We start from the raw sequence: 24,777 nt of genomic DNA, 5'->3' as shown, positions 1-24,777 counted from the left end.
AGAGGTGAGCCAACAACTGGTAGTCTTTCTTCATGGGGGAATATGGAGAAGGGATTCTGTGTACTGGAAGGGGAGAGGAAAGGGAGGAAGGGGAAACAGGGAGTGACTGAGTGAAGGGACCAGCTGGCAGCTACAGGGAAGAGGGAAATGATTATTCCATTCTCTTCACGGAAAAACAAAACTCGGTTCCTTGTCATGGCCTCATGGCGATGACAAGGTGGAGTGGGGGGCACTTTTAAAGCAAACTGAGTTTTCTTCAACAGCCTGAGTTTTCTTCAACAGACTCAAAGTGTGAGAAAAGGCCCTCTGTAGGCTACTGATGTTCTTGCTTAGAATGGGTGTTCAATAACTCCTTCTCCTCCAATGTCAAACTTCAGGAAACTAGTATTCACTACTAAGGGAATGACTTCACTAGAAAACCAAGGCCACATCTAGTTTCATGTCTGAATTCCTGTCACTGAGCACAGAGGAAGAGAAGGTGCTCAAAAGTATGTTGAATGCACAAATGAACGAGTATGGAAGAGGAGTTGGCAGGGACCTGGCGTGTTTCTTCCCCTCTCCTAGTGATTCTTCCTTGTGTAGGAGGCTCTGTTAACAGGGATCTCCCTTAGTAGGCCACTCCAGCCTCTCCCCACTGCTCCCTGACTGGACCCTGGGAATTATGGAGAGACCCATCTGAGTACTGCTTTTAGAAGAAGAGCTTGAATAGGGGCAGCCCAGCCCTTTCTTCTCCTCTCTCTCCCCAAAATGAGCTGCCCACAGCGTGTATGCATTTTCTTGGTGCCAGCACCTGTGGGACAGGATGAACAGACGTGAAGTTCAGGCTTTCCCTAAGACCATAGCTGTATTCTCCAATATCAGTTATAGCATTAATAACAGCAACATTTTGGTTCCCATCAATTATTTTATATCTTAAAATTCAACTGGTCCAACCTCCAATATTATGGAAGAAGAATTTCATAATTTTAGTGGAACAGAATAGACTGAAGTAAAGAGGCCTGAGTTCTGAATGGCCTTCCACTTACCAGCTGTGCTAATTGGGGGTTTTACTTCACTTCTTTGAGACTCAGTATGTTCACTGTTGAAAGCATTGATCTAGATGACTTCCAAGATCCCTTCCATGATTCTAGGCATCTGGGATTTGCAGGGGCATCTGCCTCTGGGGAGCACCCCCTAGCCCACCTGGTCTGGGCCAGATGCCTCTTCTTTGTGCAACTGGAAGCCTGCTCTGTCCTCCCCGACAGCACTTGCCACACTGTTCATATTGTCTGAATCCTCAGCCAGTCAGCTGGCACCAAGGGTGGGACCATGACTGTTTGGTTCCCTGCTGTATTCCCAGCACCTGGAACATCTCATAGCAGGTGCTTAATTGGCTGAATTCACAATTGTGACACGATTCAGGGGCCAGAGGTCCCTGAGGCACAGCAAGCCACCCTTTCCCTGTGCAGTGGGAAAAGAAAAGCATCACAGTGGCCGATCTAGCCACGACTCTCACACCACGCACCCCAAGGAATCTGGAAAGTAGATCCCAAGCAAGGCCTGGATCTTGAACCTGTTTCTGAAGAGGAAAATATCCTCCTATATTGTTTTTCAGATTAATTTGTTAATTAATCTGTGTTAGGGAAACAGCAAGCCATCTTTAGGGGAGAGATGACCATTTCCCTCATTGGTTCATTCATATTTATGGGCATCTGGTTTAGGGCTATTGCTGTGTCTGTTCTCAGATTCTCAGTGAGGCTTTTAGCCATTTGGAAAGCACAATAAACTCCTCTCCATTTCCATCTGCACAAGCCCATGCTGTATTATTCCCCTCTACAAGCCCTACCTGCCATCACGTAACTTCCCTACCCTGGGATTGGAGGAAATGAGCAGATCAACCCTGAGCACGCTTCAGGTGGCTCTGTGACCTTGCATTCTTCCCAGTGACCTTTCTCATGTTACTCTCTGCATGGGCAACTCCAGCCATTATATTAGCAACACACAATTACACCTTCAAGGTACATTCAAGTTCAGGCACTGCCAGGACATAAATACCTTAACGAGGTGACAGCCATGCAAAACCTCTGAGTGGTGTAAATCAGAGCTGTGATAGATTGCAAAGACACATTGGCAGGTTCATGCCCAAGCACAAAGAAAGAAGAAAGAACAGGAGGAAGGAAGGAAGGAAGGGAGGGAGGGAGGGAGGGAGGGAGGCAGAGAAGGAGGGAGGGAGATGAGAGGGAGGAAGAAGAGGAGCATTCTATGGTAATGCTAGTGGTAGCATGCAGCACAATGTTTTTGAAGCGATTTCTAATGCTTTCATAAAACACTTGCATCCTCATCCCGACTTTCTTGATTTCTCTGCTGGTTAAATCCCTTCTGGCACACCCAGGAGTCAGTACTCACATTCAGCAAGCACTCCTCAGTTGACAGAACACAACTTGGCTCTAGGTTGTCCTTGTCTCTATCATACCCTCCAAATGCACCTTGGCCCATACGGTGAGGTCCCTACTGCACAGACTCCTAACTCTGTCGGGATCCTAAAGGAATACCAATCTCAGGTCTAGAGACAGAGTGGATGGTGGGGGAGGGCATATCCAGCCTCCAACAGCAGCCAGGAAAGGGGACTCCGGTGCTGCTGCTCTGGCTGATAGGTGAGAGAAGGACTTTCTCATCCCTGAACCTGCTCACTCAAATGCAAACAGTGTTTGGCTCAGTTCTATACAAGCTGCAGAACTGAAGCACTCAAGGGCCCTGTTCCATCATGTAGGGCCATGACTAATGCTAGATACTGAGAAAAATGGTGAGAGACAGAATCCAGAGTCAGAGGTCAACATAAAAGGAAATGACAAGTAGTGGACCTGTGGAGACGCAATCAGTCTGGCTTTGCCTCCCTGGACTGCTGTTTCCTCTAAGGGTTGCATGGCTGCTCTGTGGGCATGTATGCACCTGTTTTAAACGCATAGCTGTCTGAGTGATGCCCAACATCCCCAGGCCTGGTTATTCCACTCCCAACAGCCCCACCACCTCGCAAGGGCTTCAGCATGGTTGTTGCCACAATGGTGGGAGTAGAATGAGCAGTAGTTTTTATCCACCTTACCCCAGGAATAGGTGGGGCCCAGTGCAGTGCTGCCTAACAGAAATACAATGTGAGCCACACATGTAACTTTAAGTTTTCTAGCATCTATTAAAAAATGTAAAAACAGATAAAATTAATTTTAATATTAAACCCAATATGTTCAAAATATCATTTCATGTAAGCAATGTAAATAATTATTATAATATTTTACATTCTTTTTTCCATAGCAAGGGCTTTGAAACCCTGTGTATAGTTAATATTCACAGCACATGGCAATCGGAATAGCCACATTTCAATTGCCTAAGAGTCACATGTGGCCGGGTGCAGAGACTCACGCCTGTAATCCCAGCACCTTGGGAGTCCAAGGCAGGCAGATCACGAGGTCAGGAGAACGAAACCATCCTGGCCAACATGGAGAAACCCCATCTCTACTAAAAATACAAAAATTAGCCTGTAGTCCCGGCTACTCAGAAGGCTGAGGCAAGAGAATCTCTTGAACCTGGGAGGCGGAGTTGCAGTGAGCCGAGATCACACCACTGAACTCCAACCTGGCGATAGAACGAGACTATGTTTAAAAAAAAAAAAAAGTCACATGTGCCCAGTGGCTTCTATATGAGGTTGCCTAGTTCTGGCAGGATTCCCAGAGGGCCGCACTCTTCCCAGTCATTCTAGAGATGCCTGCTTCAGGTATATCAGACAGTAAGGACAAAGGGGCCCCGGGATCATCAGAAACAAAGTATGTGGGCCAAGGAGCCAGGATCAGCAAGCAAGGACATGTCAATCCGACCCCAGAGAAGCAAATACCTCCAATTCAGCACAGAAGCTCATATGCTCTGTCAGAAGCTCTCCTGCCTAAATGCACCAGCCCTTCCTTCCCGTAATGAAACCGTGTCTCAATCTCTGCAGGGCCTCTGTGTCAAGTCCCCAGAAGAGAGACAAATGGAAGTTGAGCCCAAATTGCGCTTGTTTTTTCCCTTATCCAAACCAAAAAGAAGGGTCTATACCCCTCATAGATCAGAGAAGGGAGTATGTAAATAAAAAACACATGGCCCCCATAATATCTGGCCCTTCCAGCATCCTATTTACCTGGCAAAACTCAGATTCTATTGACATCACTGGAGAGGAGAGTGACTTTCCCCCTTTACAGGCCACACTCTGCATCCTCATCAACCCCACCTCTGCACCCAGCTGTCCCAGTACAGACACCTAGGACTGCACCTGCATTAATCTCATGTATTAACATCTATCTTTCCCTCTACTACTGTGTTAGCTCCTTGAGAGTAGGGTTCAGGGCTTATTTATTTCTGCATCCCTGGCACCTGACGCAGACTAGCTTTGAAGAGAGAGAGTAAAAAGAGAAACAGGTGATAAAGAACAAACATAAACTCTGAGTTGGCCATCCCTAGAATTACAAATTTGCTATATTTTATTGAATAGCACATAATCTTGGGGAGTGGGGCGGGGGGGGGGCCTTTCTATGCCTCGGTTTCCTCATCCATAAAATGAAAACAATGATTCCTATCTCTTAGGGCTAACGTGAAGATTTGGTGTGGAACACACTTAGAGCACTTTAACTCAACTCACGCCATACGGTGGGGATTCAGGAAAAGTGGGTTTGTTCCTCGACCAAACCGAGGGTCAGGCTGCTTATTCTCGTGGCCCAATAACAAGATGCAGATTAACTGGGAAAGAAGAGTTTATTTCTGACACCTGGTGTCGGGAGAAGGCCTGGAAAACATTGTCAGACCACCTCAAAATTCCAAAGTTTTCCAGCGCTTGGATACTTTCTAAGCTATGTGTCTATGTGTAAGTGTGCATTCATCTAAAGACATAAGTGATTAACTTCTTCTAATCTATAACTAAGGTCTGAGTTTTAAAGACCTTCCTCTGGAGCCTCAGTAAATTACTTAATCTAGATAGGTCCAGGTGCCAGGAATGATTACCCCATCTTGTCTCTTGCTAAATCATGGCAGTTTGGGGAGTTCCTTTAGACCCCCAATAAAACTTGCTTTATCCTAAACGGGTCCTGTTAAGATTTCCTTCGTTATCTTGTCATGCTTCAAGTACCAGGAAAGGCCTAGGCTCTTGGTGGGCTTTTACTATATTCCAGCCTTTGTAAAAGGGCACTGGCCCTTTCAGCCCCCCCCTTTTTTTTTTGTTGAGACAGAGTCTCCCTCTGTCACCCAGGTTGGAGTGTAGTGGCGTGATCTCGGCTCACTGCAAGCTCTGCCTCCTGGGTTCACACCATTCTCCTGCCTCAGCCTCTGGAGTAGCTGGGACTACAGGCGCCCGCCACCATGCCTGGCTAATTTTTTGTATTTTTAGTACAGATGAGGTTTCATCGTGTTAGCCAGGATGGTCTCGATCTCCTGACCTCGTGATCCACCCACCTTGGCCTCCCAAAGGGAGGGATTACAGGCGGGAGCCACAAGGGAGGGATTACAGGCGGGAGCCACCGCGCCTGGCCTCAGCCTTTAATATTTAACTTAACCACTCAGTCAGTGCTGAAACGGCTGTCACGGAGGCCTGCCTGTTCAGCTGTTAGTGAGAACTGGCCTGCCACAGGTTCACCTTTTGCGCAAGCTGGAACAGATAGAGAAAAACAAGAGGTGATAGGAACTGGGCTGAGCTGAACATCAGCCTTCATCTGGCTATGTACAGGCTGTCAGCAAGAGTACAAGTCTTGGCCAGATGCAGTGGCGCATGTCTGTAATTCCAGCACTTTGGGAGATGGGGGTGGGAGGATTGCTTGAGCCCAGGAGTTTGAAAACAGCCTGAATAACGTAGTGAGACCTTGCCCTTACAAAAAATAAACAAAATTAGCCAGACATGGTGGCATATGCCTGTAGTTCCAGTTACTTGGGAGGCTGAGGTGGGAGGATTCCTTGAGCTCAGGAAGTGGAGGCTGCCATGAGCCGCCACTGTACTCCAGTCTCTGGGTGACACAGCAAGACCCTGTCTCCAAAAAAAAAAAAAAAAAGAGTACAAGTCTTTCCAGTCCCTTACATCAAGGCTGCTCTGACCCTTAATCTAATGTTATCTTAGCCAGAGGGGCAAGTAGCCAAGAGATGTCCTCCCAATCTGTGCCTTGATTTAGAAAGCATCTCACAGTTGGTGAAATGAATGGCAATGTATTCAAAGGGTATCAGATGAGAGTATTACTTCCTTGCACTGGCTGGCTACATTGTTTTCTTGATTTCTTTTCTCAATGCGTGTTAATTGGCTTGCTTGTCTCTCTTGCTCCGTTTCACTCTGCGTGTCTTATCTCTGTATTTCTCTCATACTCCCCAGCTGTCTATCTTTATGTGATTTCCTGTCTATCTCTCTCTGTCAAAAAGCCTCTTTTTTTCTCTGTGTTTTTCTTTACTGTCTTTTCTCTCTCTAGCCCATATTTTCTTTTTCTTATTTGGGCATTATATACAAATGAATGTATAGTTTAAAATTGTTTTGTGTAGTTCTTATGATAAATTTTAAAAATGGAATGCTTTATATTTTTCTCCCATTTGAAAAAAAAAAGACATTGATAAAGAAAATCCCATCGAGTTGTTTTTCAATATGTTTCCCTTTGTTTTATTTTCAGCATGTCAGTATCTCTCAGTAATAGTGATTAGAAAAATAATAGCAAACATTTGTACATCACTTACTACATGATGAACACTTTTCAAAGCATATATTTCTCCTGTGAACTAGAAAACCCGACAAAAATGAAATAGGTACTATTATTATCCCCATTTTACAGAAGAGAAAGCTGGAATGTCTCAATAGCCTATAAACCATCACTTTCCCCCTTTCCCTGGGAACTGCCCCGTCTTATGTGAGCCCAAAAATGGACCCTCAGTTATACTGGTTGAGCAAATCCAACCCTTAGTCATAGCTGATTTGACCGGAAGAGGACACCTGAATTAGACTGGGGCACTCAGACCTTCTGCTCCAAGGCTTACACTCTGAGAGATGCCAGTCAATTTCTGTGTGTAGAAGGACTCATACTGCATACATGCATGAGCTGTGAGGTGGCCATATTCTACCACAGGGACCAGAGAGGGAGAGACAGCAGATAGCAGAGAAATAGAAGAACAGAGACATGCAAAGGAGAAGAGATGGGGGCAGGAGACAGAGCTCGGCCAGCTTCCTCGTCCCAGTGCCTGCATTTAGTGAGGGAGCTGCTTCCCTGTCCTTGGAGACCACCAAACAAGCACGCCCCTGTGTCCTTCCAGTCACTTCTCCTTTTGTTCACCTTTTTCAAGGGAGTTTCTGTTACTGGCAACCCGGGTCTTTCCTAACATACATATTTATCTGTAACGGAACCATGACTGTCCTCCCAGTCAAATCCTTTGGTCCTTCCTACCACTTAGCATCTCATGCTGCTGTTGTCCTGCGTGCTCCCCTGGCAAGTCTAAAAAAGAGCCAGGCTCCTCTGTTTCTTCAGATGGTTTGTCTCTGAAATATGCCAACCTCTCCTCTGAGGATTCTTCTCAGTGCCACTCTTTTCTCTCCATGTCAAGAGCCCAGATCCATGCTCTAAACTGGAAGCATTTAGGCTGGGATGCCTCTCTTTATGAAGCTCTCTTCCTCCGGTCCCTCTGGACAGATGGGGAAGCCAAAGGAGTGAGATGAAGGTGACACTGTAGTGTGAAAAATTGTACATCACTCTTTTGAGAACTATACATGAAAAAAGAAGAGGAAGATGGAATAGCACCTGGGAAGATGTATAGCATCGCAGAAGGTTGTCTCTTAAGAATGGGGATATATTTCCAGATGACACGTTTAGCCATCATCTGCATGTGGCAATCCTCATTTAGAGACCTTGGAGCCAGACTGCCTCTCAAATCACATAAAAACAGAACTCTTTTTTTCTAAGTATAAGCCTTCCCTCTTTTAAAATTTGCTTGAGGCATCCCACCCACTACACCCCTCCTTAGCCACAATGGTTTTTGCCCTGTGGTATAGTCTTTGGAACTCATCATCCCTGTGTTTACTTCTACCTCATGGAAAAAACATCTGGTAACATCAGCGAACATGGTAGAAGAAAGACATCTAAAAATCCTCTCCTCCATAAAATCAACTAAAATACCAGCAAAAATGATCAGAATCAACTTTTCCAGAACTCTGGGATCTAACCAAAGACTTGATACAAACCAGGGAACATTTATTCAAGGCAAAAAGCTGAATCTCAGTTTAAAAAAAAAACAACAAAAAACAGTGAGCATTGTGGCATTTAACTTGTCCTAATCCCCATCCCTACCCCCAGCTCCAAAGTAGCCTTGAAAATCAACAGGTTATAATCAAGGTGAAAAGCAGCATCCTGGCAGCCACTGATAGGGGCAGAACAGGGCTACAGCACCTTCAAAACCTCATTCCCACAGAATTCCCACAATTGGCCTCTCTGTTGGTTGCCTAGAAGATCTCACTTACAGGGTTGTGTTTATTTGACATAACTGGGAGCTTGCCCAGTGGGAACAGCCTAGCAATTGTTAAACATCACAGTGCTTGAGGAGGTGGGCAAAAGTTGAGGCAAACAAAAGACTAATTAAAAAGCTTAAAAAGAAAAACTGGAGGATGAGAGATGTCCACAGGCAGCTTCAAAAACAGACATATTCTTGAGAATCTAGATCACCAATTGCATGAATATGGGTGACACATACCCAGGAAAGACCCGAGAATAACGTAAGATCTCACTGTTGGCTAACATTGAAGTTCTGTACAAAGAGGAAGCAAAGGCTTAGGCAGAATTATCAATGGCCTAGTTGAGGGTTGAAGGAATCCCCCAAAACACACAGAGCCCCTCAGCAATGACTGGGAGACTTTCCAGGCATTGAAGGATATTGCCGCCAATCATTAGTAAGCAATAACCTAACTGAGCAGAAACTTCAGTGATCACGCATGACAAAGAATATGGCCTTGAGAGAGTTCAGAAAGTCACAAAACAAATTAATAACAACAAGCGGCAAAAATAAACTCTGGAGAGAAGGGAAAATATGATTTCTAGAGTTGCCACATTATATTATTTAAAATGCCTGGTTGCCAATAAAAATTATGAGACATGCAAAGAAACAAGAAAGTATGGAAAATACACAGGAATAAAAAGTCAATCAGTAGAAACTGTCCCCGAGGTAGTCTAAACATTGCACTTATTAAACAAAAGCTTTAAGATAATATTTTAAATATGTTCAAAAACCTGAAAGAAAGCATATTTAAAGAACTCAAGGAAAATATGAGAATGTCATACCAAATAGAAAATATAAATAAATACAGAAATAGTTAAAAGGATTAGATAGGATTTCTGGGAGCTGAAAAGTGTAATCCTTGAAATGAAAATATTCCCTAGAAGGGCCCAGCTACAAATCTGAGTAGACAAAAGAAAGAAGCAGTGAACTTGAAAATAGTTCACCGAACTGTCAGTGAACAAAACTGAGAGAACTTGTTGCTGGTTGACCTGCATGAAATACTGAAATGAGTCCTTCAGGCTGAAAAGACACTAGAGCAGAACTCAAACACACATGAAGATGCAAAGAGTGTAAGTAAAGGACACTACCCAGGTAAACATAAAAGAAAACATAAATGAGGTTTATTTGTAACTCTCTTGTTTAAGAGACAATTGGATAAAACAGCAATTATATATCTGTGTCAATGGGCATACAATGTATAAAGACATAATTTCTATTACAAAAGCATTACAAAGAAGGAGGAAATGGAGCTATATAACAGCAGTTTTGTCTACTATTGAAAGAAAATTGGGGCCAGGCATGGTGGCTCACATCTATAACTCCAGCAGTTTGGGAGGCCGAGGCGGGTGCATCACCCAAAGCCAGGAGTTTGAGACCAGCCCGGCCAATGTGGTGAAACCCCGTCTCTACTAAAAATACAAAAATCAGCTGGACATGGTGGTGGACACCTGTAATCCCAGCTACTCAGGAGGCTGAGGCAGGAGAATCACTTGAACCTGGGAGGCTGAGGTTGCATTGAGCTGAGATTGTGCTATTGTACTCCATCCTGGGTGACAAGAGTGAAACTCCGTCTCAAAAAAAAAAAAGAAAAAAGAATATTGGCATTAATCTGAACTAAACTGTTGTAAATAAAGATGTTAATTAGAATCTCCAGGGTGATCATTAAGAAAATAACTCAAAAAATATCGCAATAAAAATGACAAATTAAAATAGTGCATTAGACAATATCTATTTAACACAGAAGGTAGTAATGGAGAAATATAGGAATAAAAAATGACATAAGACGTATAAGAAAACACACAGCAAAATGACAGGTATAAATCCTACCTCATCAGTAATTATGTTAAATTATAAATGGAATAAACGTCTCAATTATTAAAGAAATATTTTGGCAGAATGGATACAAGAAGATAACCCAATTATGTACTTTCTTTAGGTGACATACTTTAGGTTCAAACATACAAATAGGTTGAAAGAAAAAGGATGAAAAAATATACACCATGAAAACAGTAACCAGAAGAGAACTTAAGGGCTATACTAATATTAAACAAACAGACTTTAAGACAAAAATTGTTACTAGAGACAAAGAACAACATTTGGGCGTTCAGCATGGTGGCTCATGCCTGTGATCCCAACACTTTGGGAGACCAAGACAGGAGGACCGCTAAAGGTCAGGAGTTCAAGACCAACCTGGGCAACATAGTAAGGCTGCATCTCTGCAAAAGAAAACTTAAAAATTAGCTGGATAGGGTGCCACACATCTATAGTCCTAGCTACTCAAAAGGCTGAGACAGGAGAATAGCTTGAACCCAGGAGTTCAAGGATACAGTGAGCCATGATTGTGCCACTGCACTCCAGTATAGGCAAAAAAGCAGACCCTATTTCTAAAAAAATTAAAATTAAAATTAAAAACATTTTTTAAAGAATGACATTTCACAATGATAAAATGACCAACCCATGATGACATAATAATTACAAACATATACGTACCTAACAACAGAACCTCAAAATACATGAAGCAAAAGCTGACAGAATTGAAGGGTAAAATCGTCAATACAAAAATAATATTTGGAGCCTTCAATATCCCACTTTCAATAACGAACAGAACAACTACACAGAAGGTCAATAAGGAAATAGAAGATTGAATAACACTTCAAACCAATTCAACAAAGAAGACATCTAAAGAACAGTACCCAACAACAGCAGAATTTATATTTTTCTCAAATGTGCATAGAACATTCTCTAGTATGGATGATATGTTAGGCCATAAAACAGTTCTAGATGAATTCAAGTGATTAAAATCACACCGTGTGTTCTCCAATGACATGGAATGAAATTAGAAAATAATTAAAGAAGTCAATTTGGGGAATTTATAATTATGTGGAAATTTTTAAAACATACTTCTAAGTGACCAATGAGTCAAAGAAGAAATTAGAAGAAAAACAGGAAAATACTCTGAGACAGATGAAAACAAAAATACAACATACCAAAACATATGAGGTGCAGCTAAAGCAGTGCTTAGAAGGAACTTTACAGCTTTGAACCATCTATATTAAAATAAAGGAGAAAGCTCTCAAGTCAGTAATTTAATCTTCCACCTCAAGAAACTGAAGATGAGTAAAAACCCAAAGCAAGAAGGAGGAAGAAAATAATGGAATTAGAGTAGAAATAAATGAAATAGAAAATAGAAAAACAACAGAAATTTTAAAAATTGGTTCTTTGAAAAGATCAATAAAATAGACAAACCTTTAGCCTGAATGACCAGAAAAAAAAAAAAGGAAGATTAAAATTACTAAAAGAAAGAAAGATGGGACATTACTACCACCCATACAAAAATGGAAAAAATTAGAATACTATGAAAAAATTATGTCCACAAATTAGATTACCTAGATGAAATGGACAAATTCCTAGAAACACATAACCTACTGACTTAAAAGGAAACAAAATCTGAATAGACCTATAACAAGTAAATAAACTGAATTAGTAATAAAAAAAATTTTCCCATGGCCGGGCACAGTGGCTCAGGCCTGTAATCCCAGCACTTTGGGAGGCCAAGGTGGGTGGATCACCTGAGATCAGGAGTTCGAGACCAGCCTGGCTAACATGGCAAAACCCCATCGCTACTAAAAATACAAAAATTAGCCAGGCATGGTGGCATGCACCTGTAATCCCAGCTACTCAGGAGGCTGAGACAGGATAATCGCTTGAACCCAGAAAACAGAGGTTACAGTGAGCCAAGATTGTGCCGCTATACTCCAGCCTGGGTGAGAGAGCAAGGCTCTATCTCAAAAAAAAAAAAAAAAAAAAAAAAGTTCTCATAAAGAACAAAGCTAGAGAACCTACCAATTTTAAAACTCAATACAAAGTGATAGAGCAGATGATTTCACTGGTGAATTCTGTCAATCATGTGTACATATTAAAGTAATTCTTCACAAACTTTTCCAAAAAGTAGAATAAAATGAAATACTTCTCAACTTAAAGCCAGTATTACCCTGATTTAACCTGATACCAAAGCTTGACAAAGAAATCACAAGAAATCTAGAAAACAATCTCTCTTATATAGATGTCAAAATCCTCAATAAAATACTAAAAAGCCAAATCTAACCACATATTTTTTATTAAAAAAAAAAGGATTATATACCAAGAACAAGTAGAATTTATCCCAGGATGTTAGGTTGAGTCAACACATGTAAATCAATCAGTGTAATAATCTATATTAATATAATAAAGGACAACAACCACATGATTATCTCAATAGATGCAGAAAAAGCACTTGATAAAATCCAACATTTTTCATGGTAAAATCATTCAACATTACTATTCTTTTCTAGGAATGGAAGGCGACTTCTTCAGCCTGACAAAGAGCACCTGTGAAAAAAGCCACAGCTAATATCAAACTTAATTGTGAAAGACCGAAGACCTTACCCCTAATATCAGGAACACTGGAAAAAATGCTCACACTTGCCACCTGTATTCAACATTGTAGTAAATGTTCTAAGCCACAGCAATTAGCAATAATAATAAAGGCATACAGACTGGAAAGAAAAAAGAAAAACTCTTCACAAGTAATATAATCACACATATTTTTTAAATCTGAAGAAATATACACACACATACTATTAGTGCTAATAAAGAGGGTTCAGCAAGGTTGCAGGATACAAAAGTAATATACAAAACCCAGTTGTATTTCTATACACTAGAAATACATACACAACCTAAAAATAAATTTAGAAAACAATTTGATTTACAATGTCATCAAAAAAAATAAAATACTTACAAATACATTTTAACAAAAGAAGTGTAAAACTTACACAATAAAAACATAAAGCATTGTTGAAAGGCATTTTTAAAAACCTAAATAAGTGGAAGGATATTCCATGTTCATGTACTGTTAGACTTACTTTTATTGTTATTAAGAGGTTGATACTTTCCAAATTGATCTACAGATTTAACACAATCCCAGCTGGCTTTTTTGGAGAAATTGACAAGCTGATCTTAAAATTTATGAGTATCTAGGGAATTAAAAATAGCTAAAACCCCTTCATAAAGAACAAAACTAGAGAATCTACCAATTTTAAAACTTAATACATAGTGACAGCAACCAAGGTACTGTAGTACTGTCATAAAAATACGTAAACATCAATGGAATACAATTGAGAATCTAGAAATAAACCCTTACATTTATGGTCAATTGATTTTTGACAAGGGGGCCAAGACAATTCAATGAGGAAAGAATAGTCTTTTCAACAAATGGTGTTGGGGCAATTGGGTATCCACATGCAAAATAATGAAGTTGTACCACTACTTCACATCATACGTAATAATTAAAATAAACCAAAAACCTTAATGTAAGAGCCAAAACCATATAATCCTTAGAAGAAAACATAAGTGTAAATCTTTATGACCTTAGACAATGGTTTCTTTGATATGACGCCAAAAGTAAAACCAACAAATGCCAATAAGCACATGAAAAGATGCTCAACATCATTAGCCATCAGGAAAATGTAAATAAAAAACACAATGAAATACCACTTCATACTTAGTAAGATGGTTATAATAAAAATTAATAACAAGTGGTGCTGAAGATATAGAGAAATTGGAACTCTATACTGCTAGTAGGAAAATTAAATGGTACAAATTTAACCCTTTTTCCTCCTCACTCCCACATCCAGGCACCAGTGTTACAAATTTTACCTGCAAAATATTTCTTTAATTTGCATTCGACTCTCCAAACTAAATTAGACCTCTCATTAGGATGAGAGTAAGAATCTCTTAACTGGGCTCCTCCCCTCCAAGGCTGTCTTTCTCAAATCCATTCTCCAGATAGCTGCTGCCATGACCTTTCAAAACATTCTTCTGTTCTACACATTTTCAGGCTCCCCATGACCTATAGGATGAAATCAAGATCCAAGAGAAGTCCCAACGCCCTCCACAGTGAAGAGGACTTCTCCCGTCATCCTGACTCTTTGTGCTCACTCTTCTGTCAATGAGATTTCGCATTTTTTCATTTGAGAAACTTGGACCTGCTTGTAGTTCCCCTCTGTTGTCAACCGTTAATCACTCACACTCTCTCTCTTACACACACACCCCATTCTCTGCATCACAGAGGTAAAAACCAGCATCCATCTCCTTCCCTCTCCATAATTTCCTGGACCATTCCTACTCAGCTCTTAAGTAGCCACTTAAGGTTTACCTCCTCGAGGTGGAAGGCCTTCCCAGGTCCTCTACAAATGACCCACTCATAGGTGAATTAAGGATTTCCACTTTATACACTCTAATAGCTCATACATCTATCACTCATCATCATGCTTACTATATTGTATTGTAATGTTCTGTGTCTCATCTGCTAGTTTTAAAGTTCTGTAAGGGACGAGCGCATGTCATTCATCAAAACTTCCTACACAGGGCCCGACATAAGGAGGCACCCAATAAGTTTCATGCAGACTGAAGGAATAAACACAACCATAACTACTTATGTGGCTACAGGTATCCTCAAATGGACTAAACAAAGAAACAAAAAGAATTCATTGGTTAAGGTAATAGGCAAGTCCAAATAAGCCTCAGGCCCAGCTAGGTCCAGGTGCTTAAAAATACCACCAGGAAGCGTTTGATAGTTATTTTGAGGCTCAGGAAAATACTTTTTTCTTAATATTTGAGCAAGCACTCTAAACCTGGGCCAAACTGACTTGCCCTTCCCAAAAGTGATCACCAAAGCTCTGATTAAAATGCCTGGGTTGTGTGCCCACCTTCGAAGCAAAGGGCTAAGGTCAGTCTCACTCAAATATTACATAGGCAAGAATGGGGGAAGGGTGGTAACAAGAGGAAAATAGAGATTTTCTTACCAGAAGAGGGTAGATGAAAGCTAGACAGGCAGCAACAATAGTTGTCTACCGCAAAATCTCTTAGGTTTCCTATATTTTACTTGTGCCCCTCTCGTTCTCTCGACCAGCTTATCAGCACTTTAGGACAACACTTGTTCTTTCTTTGTAGTTGCCTTGTAGATTCCTGCAAGCTGTTCTAAGCACGGTGGTCACCAACTGCAAGTAGTTGACTAGTTGATGGGCAAGTCATCATTGACAGCCCCAGCAGCACCTGGCCAGGTCTCTCAGCACATGTGCAAGGCAGGCAGCACCGAGCAGGTGTAGGCTCTGACTAGGAAATGCTGTTTTGCAGAGAGCTGAGTATTTATTTGGATTGATGACTCTCAGGGTTGCCAGATTTCAAATTTAAATCAAATATTTATTGGTGATAGGTGGCAAGGGAAAAATATACTTTGGGGGTATTCATGTAGGCCAGCTCATCTGCCATTGGAACAGCTGAATTTCAATCCCCTGAACTGGGGACCCAAGCAAGAATAATCATATTAATATGTCCCCACACTTACATAGTGCATTAGCATTTACAACGTTTTCCCATATGTTATTCATTTTGGCTTTAAATCACACACCTGTGCAAGGTGAGATTTGTAATTCCCAGTTTACAGATGAGAAATACGAGACTCCAGGTGTCAAGTGGTTTCTCTACAAGTGGCAAAGCAGGGCCTAGAACCCACACTGCTGATGTCAAAGGCATGGCTGTTTCCAAGATATCACTCACTCCCTTTCCTTATAGCACACCTAAATCACAGAAATACTTCACATGTATGTCTGACCTTCGTCAATTCTTCAGGGTCAACTTAGTTGAGGTCTTTTCAAGTTAGCATGCTGTATCATGAACATAATCTTATTTTATTTTGAAGACCACCTGTGAGATAGATATTACTCCTATTTTTTTTTTTTTTTCTTTTTGACAAGTGCTTCCAGATCAAGAATGTCCCTGTGAGTTGCCTGGAGAGGGGAGTCAAAGGTAGAATGCATTTCCTCAAAAATATTTTACTCTGACAAGCTTCTCTTAAGAGATCCGGACAACTACTAAGACCTGGTTGTTTCTGTTTATTAATCAAATGCACAGCATGGTTGTCACAGAAACTTTTCTCCTCAAGCACCCTCTCAAATGAGTCTGTCCTTTCATTTCAGATTAAGTCCTCAGCCATCATTCTCACAGATAATTATCTATTTGTGCAAGCCAAATTTCTGATTGTTTTCAATTTTCATCAGTCTTGCAGAAGACGGGCCCCCACTTCACAGGGCATCTGACCTTCATGAGCTCATCAGTGTCAGCTGACAGTGCTTTTTCTCGAACCACTTAAGTTCCTTTTACATGTCAAGTGTCTCATCTGAAGATCTGTTTAACCTGACCAAGAATTTGACACGAGTTCCTTGCTCTTGATAATGGCCAATCATTTCTCACCATCATGAGATCAAGCACGTCTTTTTACTGTAGCTGTAGGACCAGGCAAACTGGCTGACCTTGGATGTGTTTGGATGGGAAGATCAGCTGTCTTGCTGCAGACTCTGCCAAGACCATTCCCAAGTCATCACATAGCAAAGGAGGTCATTCTCCTTACTTCATATCACTTGTCACATTAGCTTTTATATCACAGAATGCTAGGGTTGAAAAGGCCCAATCATAAGCCAACATCTCTTGCCTTTAGATGGAGAAACAAACTCTTCTGAAAGTATGTGATGGAAAATTTGGCTGAAGGGTAAAAACACAACCTCCAAGATTGCAGACAGGGTTCTTCTGCCTTAAATTCTCTTGGAAAATAATATTTTGGGACATCTTTATCTACTTTGTGCTGTGGGTTCCCTGTCTCACACATGCTACGCTACTTTATTAGTGCCGTAATGTGTTTTAGTGATATTCTCTATCATTTCAATGTGGTAGAAAGCTCTAGGCCTGGACTCATGAGACCTGGGTTCTAGTCCTGGCTCAGCTATGCCTGACCTTGTGGAAGCCAGAAAGCCTGTATCAGTCTCCACTTCCAAGCTTCACGGAATTGTTGTGGTATCAGATGAGCTTGTGTGTGCAGGTGGAAGACCCCTCTGCAGGGAGAAGACCCCATCACCACCAACATCACTTCTGGAGGATTGCCGTAGACTAGGGAGGAAGGCACCGTGCCTGAGAATGTGTTTGTGCCAAAGGTAAAGAAAAGTGATTTTTTTTAAAGTCCAGGGTCTTTGATCATCTTTCTCTTTAGAGCGATCAGCCTGGGACATAGTGGAAGATGAATAAAGAACAGCTGGCTCTGTTCTCCCTCCACTTCCACTTGTGTATTTGTGGAGTGTATGTGCGTGTGTGTGTGTGCGTGCGTGCGCATGCACAGGCTGGAAGACCAGGAATGAGGAAGAGTTCTACTTTCACACAGACAGAGGGATCCCCAAGGGACATAAGACCTTAGAGTCCATATGCCCACCCTGGACTATTCCTCCTCTCCCTCCCTTGATGCCATTAGGGATGGAGTCCCTGGTTTGAGGCATAATAAAAAGAGTGGATTCTGGGCTAAGAGCAACCCCTGTGATACAGGGTATGAGTTTTAATTTTTAAAAAGGCAGAGGTTTTGTGTGTTGAACAACTGAGGAAGTTCCTCGGAAAGGGAATGAAGAAGACAACTCAGGCACAGGAAGTGAGGCTAAGTATCAGGGTGGACCCGAGAGGGTACCCTGAGAGGAGCTTCGTTATTTGGTTGATTTTTCCCTTGAACTATGGAGACAGCCAAAGCATGCATTGGTTCACCCTTTTTCCTCCAATTCTGTAATTACCTTCAGCTATGGCTCTGAGCCATTCAGCCCTGTATGGAAGTGTGATGGGGAGAAGAGAGACAGGGCAACGTAGGGAAGTATGGCCTTCCCCAAGCTACTCCCCTACTGGAGCTGACCAGGTTGTCACGTCCTCGCTCCATGTGGGAAGGCAGACCCCAAGCTCCAGGTGGTGACAGCAGCAAGGTGAGGTGGACCCATAGTGGAGCTGGGATGGAGAGGACACTCCCATCACGAGGAAGTCAATGTCCATGGGCAGTTCAGTGGATATTAGTCAAACCCCCTTTTTCTCCAAAGACACTAGAAAGGTGACCCTTGAAAGGGTAGAAGCTGACACAGGTGACAGGTATGTGACAGTGTTCTCTGTGAGCTACTAAGCCCAGGGCAGGTAAGAAAGATGATCAGAGTTGCAGAGCTTTCCCTTCTGTGGCTCCCACTTCCCCCAGGTCTCCCGTGGTACAATCTAATTATCAGGGAGCAGCCACCTGCTCCCAGGCCCCAGCCACAGCCTCTGCCCCCAATGGTTCCAAAAGATGCTCTCCTGGTCCCCAGCAATATGCAAGATGGAGGAAACTTGGCCTGATGTGACCGCACAGATTATATCCCACATTTTCCCCTTCCAGTCACTGGACATGGCCAGAGGACTTCCTGGCACTCTGTTCTTCTTATCTCAGGTGACCTTGCAGCTTCCCACTGCCTGGAACAACAGCACACATCAATTATAATAAAATAGCTCCTATTCCTGGGCTCCCCAGTGCCACCAGGCCCACTCGGGAGCAATAAACTGTGTGCTCATCTGACAATCACATACTCCCTGTTGATTAACCTCTTCAGAACCCAAGCTTCTTTTCCCCAGAGTAGAGCCCCTCCTCAGACTGTAAGCATGAGCCTCTCTAGCCCCTCTCTGTGCTCCCATCCTCAGCTTGGCAGACATAAGTAAGGCCATCACCATGCCGAGCAGCCAACCTGGGTCAATGCCCCCTCTTCCAGAGGCACCATGGGATTTAGCTGAGGTCATGATGCTGGGGCAAGGGCTCCCACCCTTGTACTGTAGTAAGTGACCCATATCATCACCTTTCACAGGGAGTCAACAGATGATGTCTGAAGTTCCCAAGTCAAGAAATGGCTGTGCTCACATTATTTAGTATGAAAATAAATAAACTCCAGCAGAACTAAAACCAGAGACAGTCATGAGTGGTCATCTTCAAAGAGCAATACTTAGAAGAAGAGGTGAATAGCAGGGCACTGTTTTTCATTTTGAGCACTTGTGTATCATACCAGTTTTTAACCATGTGTACTAATGTCATTTTTTAGGCCAATTTAAACAAGAAGAAAAGTAAATAAAAGGAATGCAAATAAGCCAAAATACAATAAAACAAAATAACGAAAATATAATCATGTGAATCATAGATTCAGGGAATTGATAGAGCTGAAAAAAATCTAAAGAAACTCTTTTCCAGTTCGACCTCAGCTCCCTACTTATTTACATATGGGAAAAGCAGGCTCAGAAGAGGAGACATTACATGTCCAAGGTCTCCCAGGGGATTGTTTCTTATAATAATCTTATTTCAACAACACGGTCCTGCAGCAGCAGTTGAAGCAAGGAGGCACAGCAGGGAAGAGCAAGGGGGCCAAAACCCTCCTTTTCTGTGCCTTGAAGGTCACATGGGTCATAGTAGCAGAACGAATTGCTACTCTTGTAATGACAGTCTCTGCAGTTGCAGGTTGTAAGGTGAGGGGTGGGATGTGGCTCTGGGGAGTCAGGGCTGTAGAAGCTGGGCTCATTGACTGATAAGGAGAAGAGTGCAAAGGGAAGCTTTGTATCTGGATTTAAAAGCACATGGTTCAGCAGTATTCTGGTTCTGTGATCTTGAGGAAGCCACTTAATACATCTGGGCCTCATTCTCCGATCTATAAAATAGGAATAAAGAATAATACATAGGCCAGGCATGGTGGTTTATGCCTGGAATACCAGCACTTTGGGAGGCCGAGGCGGGTGGATCACAAGGTTAGGAGTTTTAGAACAGCCTGACCAACATGGTGAAACCCCATCTCTACTAAAAATATAAAAATTAGCCAGTCATGGTGGCACATGCCTGTAATCCCAGCTATTCAGGAGGCTGAGGCAGGAGAATCACTTGAACCCAGGAGGCGGAGGTTGTAGTGAGCTGAGATCACACCATTGCACTACAGCCTGGGTGACAGAGTGAGAAAAAAAGAAAGAAAGAAAGAAAAGAAAAGAAAAGAAAAGAAAAGAAAGAATAATACCTACTTCAGGCTAGGTGCAGTGGCTTACATCTGTACATCTGTAATCCTAGAATCCTAGCACTTTGGGAGTCTGAGGCAGGAGGATCACTTGAGTCCAGGAGTTCGTGACCAGCCTAGGAAACATAGTGAGACCCTGTCTCTATTTATTTAAAAAAATATATGTATATATACAGTAAAAAAATATATGTATATATAGAGAGAGAGAAAAAATAAAAATAAAGAAAGACTAATACCTACCTAATAGAAATGTTGTAAGAAATAAATAAGCTGACATATGTTAAGCATTTAGAATGGGGCATGACATTTGGTAAGTGGCATGCAAGTGTTAACGTTCCCATCCTACCACCACAAATCCCTAAGATTGTATTTTAAGGACTACACATAAATAGAAGAGTTTTGGTGGATCTGAGGCTGTGAAGCATATAAGGAGGGGGGAAGTAGATTAAAAGGTTTATAATAAGCTAAGATTCCACAGGATGTCCTAACATATTCTGAGAAAACAAGCAAGACTTATGTGGGAAGCTGATGGGCCACCATTCCAGGAAGCCAGTGGGACAGTCACACTGGGCACTGAATCAGGAGGCTGTCCTACCTGCCATGCCAAAGAACAACTGATGCCACCAGCTAAGAAGCTATCAACCACATGGGAAAAAAATCAGCAGGCTCCAGGATCACAGGGAAGAATCTTGTCACAGAAAATGAATGCAGAGCCAAGAATTACTAAACGTTGGGTGAGGCGAACATAACTGATAACTCTCCAACAGAAGAAGGAACCTTCATGTGGGAAAAATATTAATAAAAAATTAAAGGGCTTTTAAAAATTAGAGTTATAATCCTCTTAAAAATGAATATAAAATTTTATCAATAAAGTAAGATTTTTAAATAAGTAGTTCCTTAAAAGAACCAATTAGAGATTCTGAAATTAAAGACAGTTGATGCATTTACTAGTAGGCATGGCTAAAGAGAAAATTAGAGAACTGGAAGATAAAACTATAATAATTACCCAGAATTCAGCCAAGAGAGATAAAGAGCAGAAAATGTAAAATAAAAGTATGATAGATTAACTATGATAAGAAACATAAGAGTACCTTGATGCTTATTGTATAAGATTCCTATGAATTATAAATCAATTAATTAATTCTTATTAATTACAAGGGGAAAAAAAATAAGGTTAACCTGAGAGACATTGCTGTGGTTTGGATATGATTTTTTTGTCCCCACCAAATTCATGTTGAAATTTAATCCCTAGTGTGGCAGTGTTGGGAGGTGGGCCCTAGTGGCAGGTGTTTGTGTCATGGGGGCAGATCCCTCTTGAATAGATTAATGCCCTTCTGCAGAGGTGAGCGAGTTCTCACTCTGTTAGCTACCAAGAGAGCTGGTTGTTAAGAAGGGCTTGGCACCTCCCAGGTCTCTCTCTTTCTTCCTATCTCACCATGGGACCTCTGCACACACAGACTCCCCTTCACCTTCTGCCATGATTGGGAGCAGCCTGAGGCCTTCACTTGATACCCAGTCTTGCCTTTCCAGCTCTCAGACTCATGAGCCAAATAAATCTTTTTTCCTTGTAAATTACCAAGCCTTCAGTATTCCTTTATAGCAACACTAAATGGACCAAGACAGATACCATCCTAATCATGTGATCAAAGTTAGCATTACCTATCAACACCACGTTTCCCCAGATACGCTGTACTAGGCTCAACATCCCCTCTGTGTTATTCCCAAAAATGCTTAAACTTAATCTATTGGATAAAAATCATCAGACAAATCAAACTTAAGAGATTCTCTACCAAAAAAAATTGACGTTAGTTTTTTTAAAGTATCAAGGTCATGAAAGGCAAAAAAAAAAAAAAGTCCAAGGAACCATCAGATTGAAGGAGTCAGGAAGACATGCCAATTCCATGTGGAATCCTGGACTAGACTAGGGACCAAAGAAAGGATATTAGTGAGAAAACTTATGAAATTAAAATAAGGTAGATTAGTAAATAGTATTATATCACTAGTAATTTCCTGGTTTTGATAATTATACTATGGTGATGTAAGAGGTTAACATTTAGGGAAAATGTGATGAAGCATATATTAAAAGTCTATGTACTCTTTTTGCAACTTGTTTGTATATCTAAAATTATATCAAAATAAATTTTTTTTAAAAAGTCACTTAGAACAGTGCCTAATACAGAATAGGCATTCAATGTATTGTAATTGCTGTTATGATTATTGAAAGTAACATTTGAGAAGCATTTTCTACATTCATGGTTCTTAACCTGTAGGCTGATTTTCTGAAAAATCTACCTGGACACCAAATATTGACTTTAAATAGAATATATCTTTTACATTTATCTACTAATTTTTTCAAAAGTATATAAAGTACATTTGTTGACTAATAAAATGCACACTCAATTAAAAATATAGCTATAATATTTTGTACTTCCCTCATCAAGAGGTAGAGTATTTTTCCACACCTTTTGAATCTGGGCTGGCCCTGTTACTTGCCTTGACCAACAAATATATCGCAATGAAATGGAAACTACCAAAGATAAAGAGATCTTAAAGCCTGCCATAGAGACAAGCAGGGATGACATGAAAGGGATGACAATCATCTGACAGCTGACTTCCAAATAGCAGTGATCTAATCCTGAGTACAGTGCAATAATATCTTCATTAGACTGAGAGAACATATCTGTTAACTTACAAAATAACTTTGTAAACATCTTTCAAAAGCAGGGGAAAACAGACATTTTCAGGCAAACAAAAAATGAGAATTTTACACAATAGACCATCACTAAGTGAAATTCAAATGGATATACTTCAGATGAAGGAACGTGACCTGAGATATAAGAAGAAACGAAGAGTGCAGATATGATGAATTTGTAGGTAAATCTTAAATAATACAATCTACATGCATATCATCTCATGGGGTTTAAAATAAACCAAAAAAACTAAAATTTACAGCAAAAACAAATAATGCAGGGAAGAGGTGAGCAGAGTTAACCTGTCTTAAGGTCCTTTTATTGTTCTAAATGAAGTTAAAAAAATTAACAGTCTTTAGATTTGATAAGTTAGGTATGCATGTAAGCATTTCTAGGAAAATTACTAAACTTAGAAGGGAAAAGTGAAATGAAAAATTGCATTTAATCAAAAAAATGCAAGAAAGGAGAGGAAAAAAACACAGCAAAGGCAAGACAAATAAAATGGTAGCAATAAAGAAGATAAAATGCATCCAAATAAATTGGTGCTTACAACAAATGCAAATGGACTAAAATATTATAGCAAAAGACAAAGATGTCAAACAATAAGATAAAGAATTGTTTTAGAACACTGCACATGAGTAGGAAAAAGTTGAACTTTTCAATAAATATTGCTGAGATACTTTACTATATATATGGAGAAAAAACGAAATTGAACCTCAAACCTCCTACCACACATAAAATTCAATTCTAGCTGGACTAAAGATATAATAGTGAAAGGCAAACTTTCCAAAGAAAAGACAAGAGTATATTTGTATGTTCTCAGGGTGAGTAAAGGATTCTTTAAAATGACACAATAAGCAAAATAATAAGATAAAATTTATGAATCAACTACATAAAATTGAATAACTTTTGATCATCAAAATACACTATAAAGAAAGTAAAAATACAAGCCTCAAATTTATAACACATAACTGGTGAGAGATTAAGATGCCAAATATATATTTTTAAAACTTCTAAGCAGCAATAAGACAAAAGAATTAGGCAAAAAAGAGAAAATTATTGAATAGACAATCACACAGAAGGAACCAGACTGCAACAGGCAATAAACAAATAAAAATATGGTCAACTACACTAGTAATCAGGGAAATGAAAAATAAACCATAACAAGATACTACTTTATAATCACCATGTTGGCAAGCATTGGAAAATCTCTTTATTCCAAGTGCAGTGAAGAAGTGCAGCAAACAAAACACTTACACGGTGCTAGCAGAGGGGTCAACTATTATAACCACTCTAGAAGACAACTCGGGATTCTATAGTTGAAAATGCTCTTGCGCTGTGAGTACATGCATGTGGACCATGGAGCATGTGCAGGGATGTTCATAGAAGCACCATTTGAGATGGTAAAAAATGTCCATCAGCTATTAAACAGATAAATAAGTTATGGTATATCCACACAACAATAATAGCTAATATTTATATCGTGCTTATAACATGCCAGAAAGTGTTCTAAACAATACTTCTACTACTACTACTTTTTTTTTTTTTTGGAGACGGAGTCTTGCTCAGTCGCCCAGGCTGGAGTGCGGTGGTATAATGTCGGCTCACTGCAACCTCTGCCTCCTGGGTTCAGGCTATTCTCTGCCTCAGCCCCCTGAGTAGCTGGGATTACAGGTGCCCAC

The sequence above is a fragment of the Trachypithecus francoisi genome, unplaced genomic scaffold (assembly GCF_009764315.1).
Source record: "Trachypithecus francoisi isolate TF-2019V2 unplaced genomic scaffold, Tfra_2.0 Lachesis_group17, whole genome shotgun sequence".
In the NCBI taxonomy this organism is placed as follows: Eukaryota; Metazoa; Chordata; class Mammalia; order Primates; family Cercopithecidae; genus Trachypithecus; species Trachypithecus francoisi.
This window is presented reverse-complemented; position numbering follows the sequence as displayed.